Raw genomic sequence first — 8,080 nt, 5'->3', positions numbered from 1 at the left:
CCTTGAGGAACAAAGTTAGCATTAGTGAGTTTTGCGTCCACAAGTATGACTTTATAGTTAAACAATACAGGCACAACACAATGTAAACACATCAACTATTACAACATAGCTACAGGTGTGCGGACCAAGTTGCGTGACGCCGCTTTGAATGTTTAGGTGGGATGTTTCACAGAGTCCGGATCACCGCATGTGCAATGCCATTTTTTCCTTTAAAATATTCATATAGCATAGATGACTATAACTCAAATAAAATAGGCCGGGACTGGCTCTACGCAGGGACAGGAGGGGGCAGCACCTCCCAAACAAATGTCTTGCCCCCTCAAATCAAAATTTTACATCCAGATCCAGAACCTATCGGTATCCTACCTTCTCGTGGATGTATTAGGCCAATCCGAGGCAGTTAGAATCAGCTGGCCGTTTGGCGCTTTTTCTGCCATTGTTGGTTTGCGTGTGTTGTCATTGGTCGCGTCGTATGTCGTCATCGGTCATTACCATCTAGGAGGAGCCATGGGAATCGGTAAACCGGATTAAAACAAACATTTGAACGGTTGCCTCGGCTTGCCACCGCTGTGAGAAAACTTACTTACTGAAGAAGTCTGGCTGCTAAAACAGGCTTTGGAGCTGCTTTTTGTCGAACGCAATTGAGGCTGGACGCTGAATACACACCATTGGCACGAAGGTAAGGCTAAGGAGCGAAGTGGCTAGTGGGTAGCCTTAGCATTTGCGCTAGCGTTAGCATTCTTTTTTACCTCGTGGATAATAGTGCGTTAGTGTTTCCGTGACTGAGGCGTCCCTAATATGAGTTGTGGACCCCCAAGTGGATGGGTGAAAACACAACAAGCTTTTGATGGTCCGTTTAAATCCCTGTTGTAATTGTTGAGTCACTTTATTGATATTTTGGATCTCTTTGTAATTGTGTGTTCCATCTTGGTAATTTTAACAGTTAATAGCTGCCTATCGTGTCGTTGTCATCGTTTTGTGTCTATGTGTGGTCATTGTGTGTTATGCTGGTCCATACCTGGCTGCTTTACACCTGGATGTCAGCGTTAGCATTAGCCTTCTTTTTAAACTATAGGCTTTTCATATTTGTCGTTGTTTTTATTTGCGTGGTTTAAAGTGTGTTTGTGTTTCTGTGACTATAGCGCCCCTGACTGAGTTGTGGGCACCTTATGGAGGAAAGGTTACTGTTAAGTAGTCTGTTAGTCTGATTATCATGTCGTTGTGAACATTTTGTGTCTGTTTGTGGTCTTTGTTGCATCATTTTGTGTCTTTACTTGGCTATTTTACATCTATATATGTCAGCTTCTTTGTCTTTTGTGGTGTTCTTACTGTGTCTGTAGTTCTGTCTCCATTCCTGATTATTTACATTTAAACGTATTTCAGACTAGCCCTTGTTAGCAACGCCAGTTGATAACAACGCTCTGCAGCGTAGTAATATGCCTACAGATAAAAACTGAACAGTACTATGTATATGACTGACTTAATGTGAAACGAATAAGAGAGAACTGCTATAAACGGCAACATTAAGAGAGTGTTCACTACTATTGATGTGAGTAGCAGCCATCTTGAGTTCTTATGTCGGGGCTGATGGGTTTTGTCCGACTTCATGAGGCGTTGCAGTTGACGAGGAACAAACCATAATTTCGTCGGTAATGTTCGTTGCAGCTGGACATTGTCTCATGAAGCAGCTTTTCACCTGACGAGAAATACCGTCACGTTTTAATATTGGAAGATCTCGCCCCACTCCTTGTGATTAGTCATTTGTTTGTTTGGACTTCATGCTTGGTTGAGCACAGTATGGTGTTAAAGGCTTGAAAACTACATTTTGTCTCTGTGCCCCTCCACAATGTATGAGTTGAGATTACAGTTAGAAATCATTACACTAAAATTTCTAAAAGTTTCCATGACTATTTTGTATTAATTAGTTAATCAGTGCTTCAGATGTTGTACTTGTGTTTTCCAGGTCTACTCGTTCAGCTGCAGCAGCTTGGACAGAGACTCTCAACATAACCTTACAGACCAACAGGTATGTGTCTGAAAGAATTACCCAGTCTGAAAAATGTGTTGATGAACTGATTAATGTGTCTATTAAATCACAAAAAAGTACTAACCATAATTGCTCAGAACTCAAAGTGACGTTTTCAGATGTCTTATTTTGCTTAATCAAAAAAAAGTATTTACTATTTATCATATGACAAAAAAAAATTGCATTTTCATTTTCCTCTCAAGCCACTCACTTGAAGCAAATTTTTGGCATTCTTCATTCAGTGTTTTGTTTGTGGACAAATTGACTTTAGCTCTCCTCATCTTCACACATCAGAACCAACAGATGCTAAATTTTCTGTTTTGGATTGTTAAGGAAAAATATCTTAACTTCAGTTTGATTGTACATGATCAGAAATTCTTAATTATGTGTATGTGCTAGACATACTAGACTATACCATACAAAATCAAATCAATTCTAGAAATAAGGGATTGTGGTGATTAGTTCATAAATTAATTTTGACTGTTGGTCAGAGTGTGATTTAAAAATATATTTACAGTATATAAAGAGCAGTTTTACACTTTTTTACGTAAAATTTTTCACATAAGCTGCTGTTAAGACCTTTGTAATTTGGTTGTTATTTATTAAACGAAAACCCAAACCAAAGACATTTTAAAAACCTGTTAAGAAGAAGGTTGAAATGTGAAATAATGATTCTGTATGTGACTGTCTGAGGTGGAAGAAATACTCTTACTTTTTACTGAAGTATAACAAACAAGTTAAAATCTTGCATTCAAAAATTGACTTAACTGATAGTGTTTATTATTGTTGTGCAGTTCACAGTAACATACATGATCGCTTCAGTGATTAGTTGATAGACACACAATCATCATTTTACATTTTCCCAAATATTTTTTGTTGTTGGTTCTTCAGGAAGTGATGACAGTCAACTCTTGATTTTCTGAAACAGCCCTCTAATGTTTGTTCAGCTGTTATGTTGAATATTAATGTTTTTTTCCTGGTTAAACTTGATGAGGAATAAGTAGTAGTGTATTGATCATTTTCCTTTGTTTCTCTTTGATTTCCACCAGGTGTCACCACTTTGTCCATGATCAGAGAGTCTTCGTACAACAAAGAAGTTCTTGGAGACCAGGACTGAGGCCTCCAGGTAATTCACAAACAGCTCTTAACAATTTAATTGACATTAAATTGTTTTAGGTTCAGTATATGAGTAAACTGTGATAAAATAAGTAATCTGCAATACTTAAGTAATGTAATAGGCAAAGTAATCTGTTATAAGATGTGGTTTGCAACAGTAAACATTATCTGTAAATTTAAAAGTAATGTGTAATGGTAACAGTAATCCAAAATAGAAGTAAAAACGCCATACAATATTAAGGTGTCGAAAATCATCAAAAAACTATAGTAAGGCATCAAAAACAGTCAACAAAATGTCATAGTATGGTAAGGCTAAAAATATTTACTTTCATACAATATTAAACAGACTGGCAAAATATTCAGTTTTCAGAAGTATTTATTTGGGTATGAGTTAGATAATACTTTATCAATCCCACAGCAGGGAAATTCAGTATTGCAACAGCAAAAATAGAAAAGGGCAAGATATATAACAATTATAAACAATATGAACAGTACAAACAGGACTATGTGCAGTTTGACATAGCAAAATACCAAAATGAAACAACAAACACTGTGTAGAGATGAGTGTGTGTCTGTGGAAAACAAAGGTAAGATGGCTGCTATAACATAGTTCTTCTGTCTTACGCCAAATGTCGTAGTATAGTAAGGCTTCAAAACCCATCAAAAAATATGTGATACTGAATGAGTTATTAAGAGTTAAGTTTGAATCACTGTTAGTATTCAACAATGAATAAGGTAAGGTTAGGAAAGGAAACAGACTCACTGATCAGTTTCTGTGATTAACACATGTTCTTGGCTCTGCAGGAGGAGAAGACGACAGCAGCTGAAGACCTGAAGTGGATGAAAGAAACACAAGTCAAGTGTTACAAAGCTATTAATTAGATAAAGACCTCCACCATCTATAATGTAGTTGTGGGGACATTTTTCAAAGACTAATATGTCTTTATTAAACACCTGTGAGAACATCCAACTGCTTATGATACAACTATTTAATTATTGTATTGTATTGTTCATAACTACATTAATCCTAACCAGCTCTAACAAGTGTTTCCTTGTGGCCAAATGTCATTACTTTAAATTTTTGAGTTGAATTTCTCTATTTTGAAACTAATGTTATACAAATCATTTTATTGCATTCTATTTTAAGAGAAATGTCTTGATTTTCATTTCATTTTGGAAGTATATTTTCTAAGGTTTTATATTTAACTTTTTGTGGGTTTGATACTTACTGTTTAGACATTTAGGTTCTATTTTTTTTTTTTTAAACAGGTTTCATGCTAAATGCTTACACATTTTTTAAGGTTTGAAATATATTTAATTTATTTTATACTTTTTAGACCTATGTATTTAAGGTTTTAAGTGTATTTTTTAAAGGTTTTACATTTAATTTTATAGGTTTTAGTTTTTGAAAGACATACTAAATATTTAAATTAAGTTTTCAGTTTATCTATTAAAGGTTTCCTAATTCATTTAAAAAAAAAAATCTATTTATATATATATATATATTTTTTTTTTTTTTATATTATATATATATATATATATGTTTGTTTTTTCAGACTTTTTGCAGCTATATTGTCACATATATGTCAAATACTAATTAAAACTTAATTTGTTGCTGTTTTTTCCAGAGAAGAGGTTTTAATGAGTCAAACTGAAAAGAATAAACTAACACTGACCTTCTGGAAATGTCTTCACATCTGTCTCTTCTCTGTGATTTAATGGTTGAAGTTTGAATCCTGTGAAGAAAAACAACAAACATTAATATAAAGATATGACTTTTAACACATCAAAATAAAAGCACAGAGTTTCTGGGTATTGAACTGTCAAAAGATAGAGAAGTAAAGGACACTAAATCTACAAGAAACCAGAGTGTGAAGAACTGACTCCACCAGCTCTTGATATTCACACAACAGCAGTGGATGAAAAAGTCAGTTAAAATTGAACTAAATTTGGTTAGCGTTGGCCAAAATGAAACAAAATGACAGTGTTTCTAGTGAGACACTGAACTGTATAAATTCTTCACATCTTTATGATTTACTGTACTAATGAGAAAGAAGGAGCGACACAGAGCTGATGTTTAAATTCTTAATTTTCTTTGAACTGTACATTGATGAACTGTAAATAAACTTTAATAATGAATCTTTTTGTGACTAATCAAACTATTCAGACTTCAGATCAATTACTGAAGATATATAATTTACTGTCAGTGCTCTGTGTTGGACAGTATATGTAAAGCAGTTTGTGAATTACCTGGTGGTCTCAGTCCTGGTTTCAAAGAACTTCTTCACTGTACAAAGACACTCTGTGAAATCTCTGGGAAATTAAAAAAAGAAATATACAAAGGAAAATGATCAATACACTATGACCTATTCCTCATCAACAGTTTAACCCCAAAACAAAGATAAATATTGAATGTTACAGCCAAGCCAGAACATTTTCCAAACTTTGGGGGAGTGTCTCAGAAAATGGGCTGTTTACTGTCACATATGACAAGAAAAAACATCACATTTTTAAGAATAAATAACAATTAAAATTTAGGAAAAAATGAACTAAAATGATTATCTTAAATTTCTATATTAAATGTCTGTCAACTATTCACTGGAGGTATCATGTATATTACTGTGAACTGCGTAATAAAAACTTACACTTCAGTACATTTTTGAAAGCAGGGTTTTAACTTGTGGTATTTTTAATTATACCTCAGTCCACAGACAGAAAATTAACTAATCTGAGTGTTTAAAAAATATTTTAACAGTATATGACAATTATAGACACGGTTAATAAGTTATTATTATATTCAACACCAAACTCATCAAAACACCAAAGATTTAAACAATAACACTGTTACTAACTTTAATAAATCAGCTCATCAACACATTTTTATCAGACTGGGTAAATCTTTAGGACACATACCTGTTTGGTTTGTGAGGTTAGAGCTGGTGTTTCTGTCCAGGCTGCAGCAGCTGAATGAGTAAACCTGGAAAACACAAGTACAACACTTGAAAACTGAATAACCTCATTAATAAAGAATAGTTCACCTCCAAAACTTGAACAGAGTAGAGGAATACAACACTGAAAACTAAACACTAGAACCTTGACACAGTTTTGAGGTGAATAAATTAATTATAATTAATAATAATGATTTTATGATATCTCAGAGAGAAAAGCTATTTATGAAATAGTTTTTCTAATAATTACTAACAGTAATCTCAGCACATACATTGTGACCTACTCTTGAGGCTTAAAACTTGTGCAGGAACACAGAGTTAAAAATCTATTCTACAAGCTTGTGTACTACTTTATAGAATGTTTCTATTTCGTCCAGGTTCAGATTTCCACTGAGGCTGAAATACTGTTAACATGAAGTTCATACTGAACATAACAGCATTACATTCATACAACCTGAGTGTTTCAGGCATAACATCATTAACAGTAACAGCTCGTTTTCTGTAATCGAAGTATCCGAAAAAATCACATATTTTCCCGTGTCCTTACATATCTTATTACAGATTAAGAATCTAGAGAATATGTGACAAGTCTCCCTGGCTTTGTTGACAGCCGCGGTTTTACACTGTGTAGCTAGAGTCTCTTTAAATTCCTCGTAAACCGACAGAATTAACATGCGTTCTGCATCTGAGAGATACGGCGCACGCCCGTTTTAGGCACGCGCACTAACTCCGGTTAAGTTAACACCGACTCAATTTACCGACATTTTAACCACCGTCATATAACCGTTTAACACAGACCGAGGCAGTCAGGGTTTGTCAACCCCGACTTTCTTTGATAACCTCGAGTTAAATCAGAGAAGGTTAAACTCCCTTCGTAGTACAGGCCTCAGGCCACACAACCGGTTGCTTGCTCTCACGAGGCACTCCAAGCCGACTAACATGGACCAACTCTGCACACACTACCGACGATGCTAAGCTAGCCCTAGCAGGTTCGCTGGGACGAAAGGCCGCAAATGGCTAAACTAAGCTAAAATCACAGGCTAAAGTCTTACACGGAAAATGTCAATAAACAGGTAGCAATCAAAATCAAACAAATCAATGGTACAAAAGCAGACGAAAACAAAAGGAAAAATGAAGAGACCAAGAAGGAGCAGAGAGCAAGTGTCGGTCTCACAAAATGTCTGCGTGCCTCACAAGAAACGGCGTAGTAGCATAAAGCTACAAGACACACAAAACGACGAACAAGCAAAAAACTGAGTCGCAAAATGAGCGCAATACACAAGCTTAAATGCCATACTGAATCACAGAATGGCCACAAAGAAACGTTAAACGACCAGGAATAGACACAAAACTATAAAAACACAATACCATGCAGCCACAAAGAAGCTGACCATAAGTAGATGTAAAACTGCCACATAGAGATGCAAAACGATGCAATAGCACCACAAAGAAAGAAAATGGTCATATCGATATGATAACCCGTCATAAACTGGCTAAAATGACCAAACTGGAGCACAAAAGTACAAAGAAGCAGTAAACTGTCTGCAAAGTAATTGTAAAGACACAAACACAAACACATTCTTCCCGCGCGATATAAACGACTGAAATGGAATTAAACATCATTACAAGGTAATGCTAATGCTAACGTTCGCCGCTAACGCTAGCCGCTAACTGTTTGTCCTACCTTCACGCCGCAGGTGTGTTGTGCGTCCAGTCTCACGCGTGTTCGACAAAAAAGCAGCTCCAGAGTTTGTTTTAGCATACAAATCTCTTCGGTAACGACGTTTATTCATAGTACTAGCAAACAGAAGTAATGTTTCAAATTTGGTTTAAGTCTATTCTCCGACTTCGTTTCTCCGCTTCTCTGAGTTCCTCTGCGCTCCTCACAGCAGGTCGTGGCCAATGAGGAGACACGTCGCGACCAATGACCCCATACGTCAGCAAACATTAGTGAAAAACTCTGATTGGCCGGTCGCTTCTGGTCCACCTA

At 35.7% G+C, this 8,080-nt stretch overlaps 2 long non-coding RNA genes across 2 annotated transcripts; one reads left to right on the top strand and one right to left on the bottom strand.

The window, feature by feature from the left end:
* The first annotated feature begins 440 nt into the window (after positions 1-440).
* LOC108894526 (uncharacterized) lies at positions 441-4,613 on the top strand. Its single transcript, XR_001962829.2, has 4 exons — positions 441-679; positions 1,964-2,026; positions 3,076-3,152; positions 3,947-4,613. It is a non-coding gene; the product is annotated as an uncharacterized LOC108894526 (long non-coding RNA).
* LOC127143412 (uncharacterized) lies at positions 3,340-8,073 on the bottom strand. Its single transcript, XR_007814790.1, has 5 exons — positions 7,775-8,073; positions 6,056-6,119; positions 5,393-5,455; positions 4,819-4,878; positions 3,340-3,973 (listed from the first exon to the last, which is right to left on the bottom strand). It is a non-coding gene; the product is annotated as an uncharacterized LOC127143412 (long non-coding RNA).
* Between the last annotated feature and the right edge of the window lie 7 nt (positions 8,074-8,080).

Source organism: Lates calcarifer, linkage group LG16_LG22 (genome assembly GCF_001640805.2).
Source record: "Lates calcarifer isolate ASB-BC8 linkage group LG16_LG22, TLL_Latcal_v3, whole genome shotgun sequence".
NCBI lineage: Eukaryota > Metazoa > Chordata > Actinopteri > Centropomidae > Lates > Lates calcarifer.
This window is presented reverse-complemented; position numbering and strand designations above follow the sequence as displayed.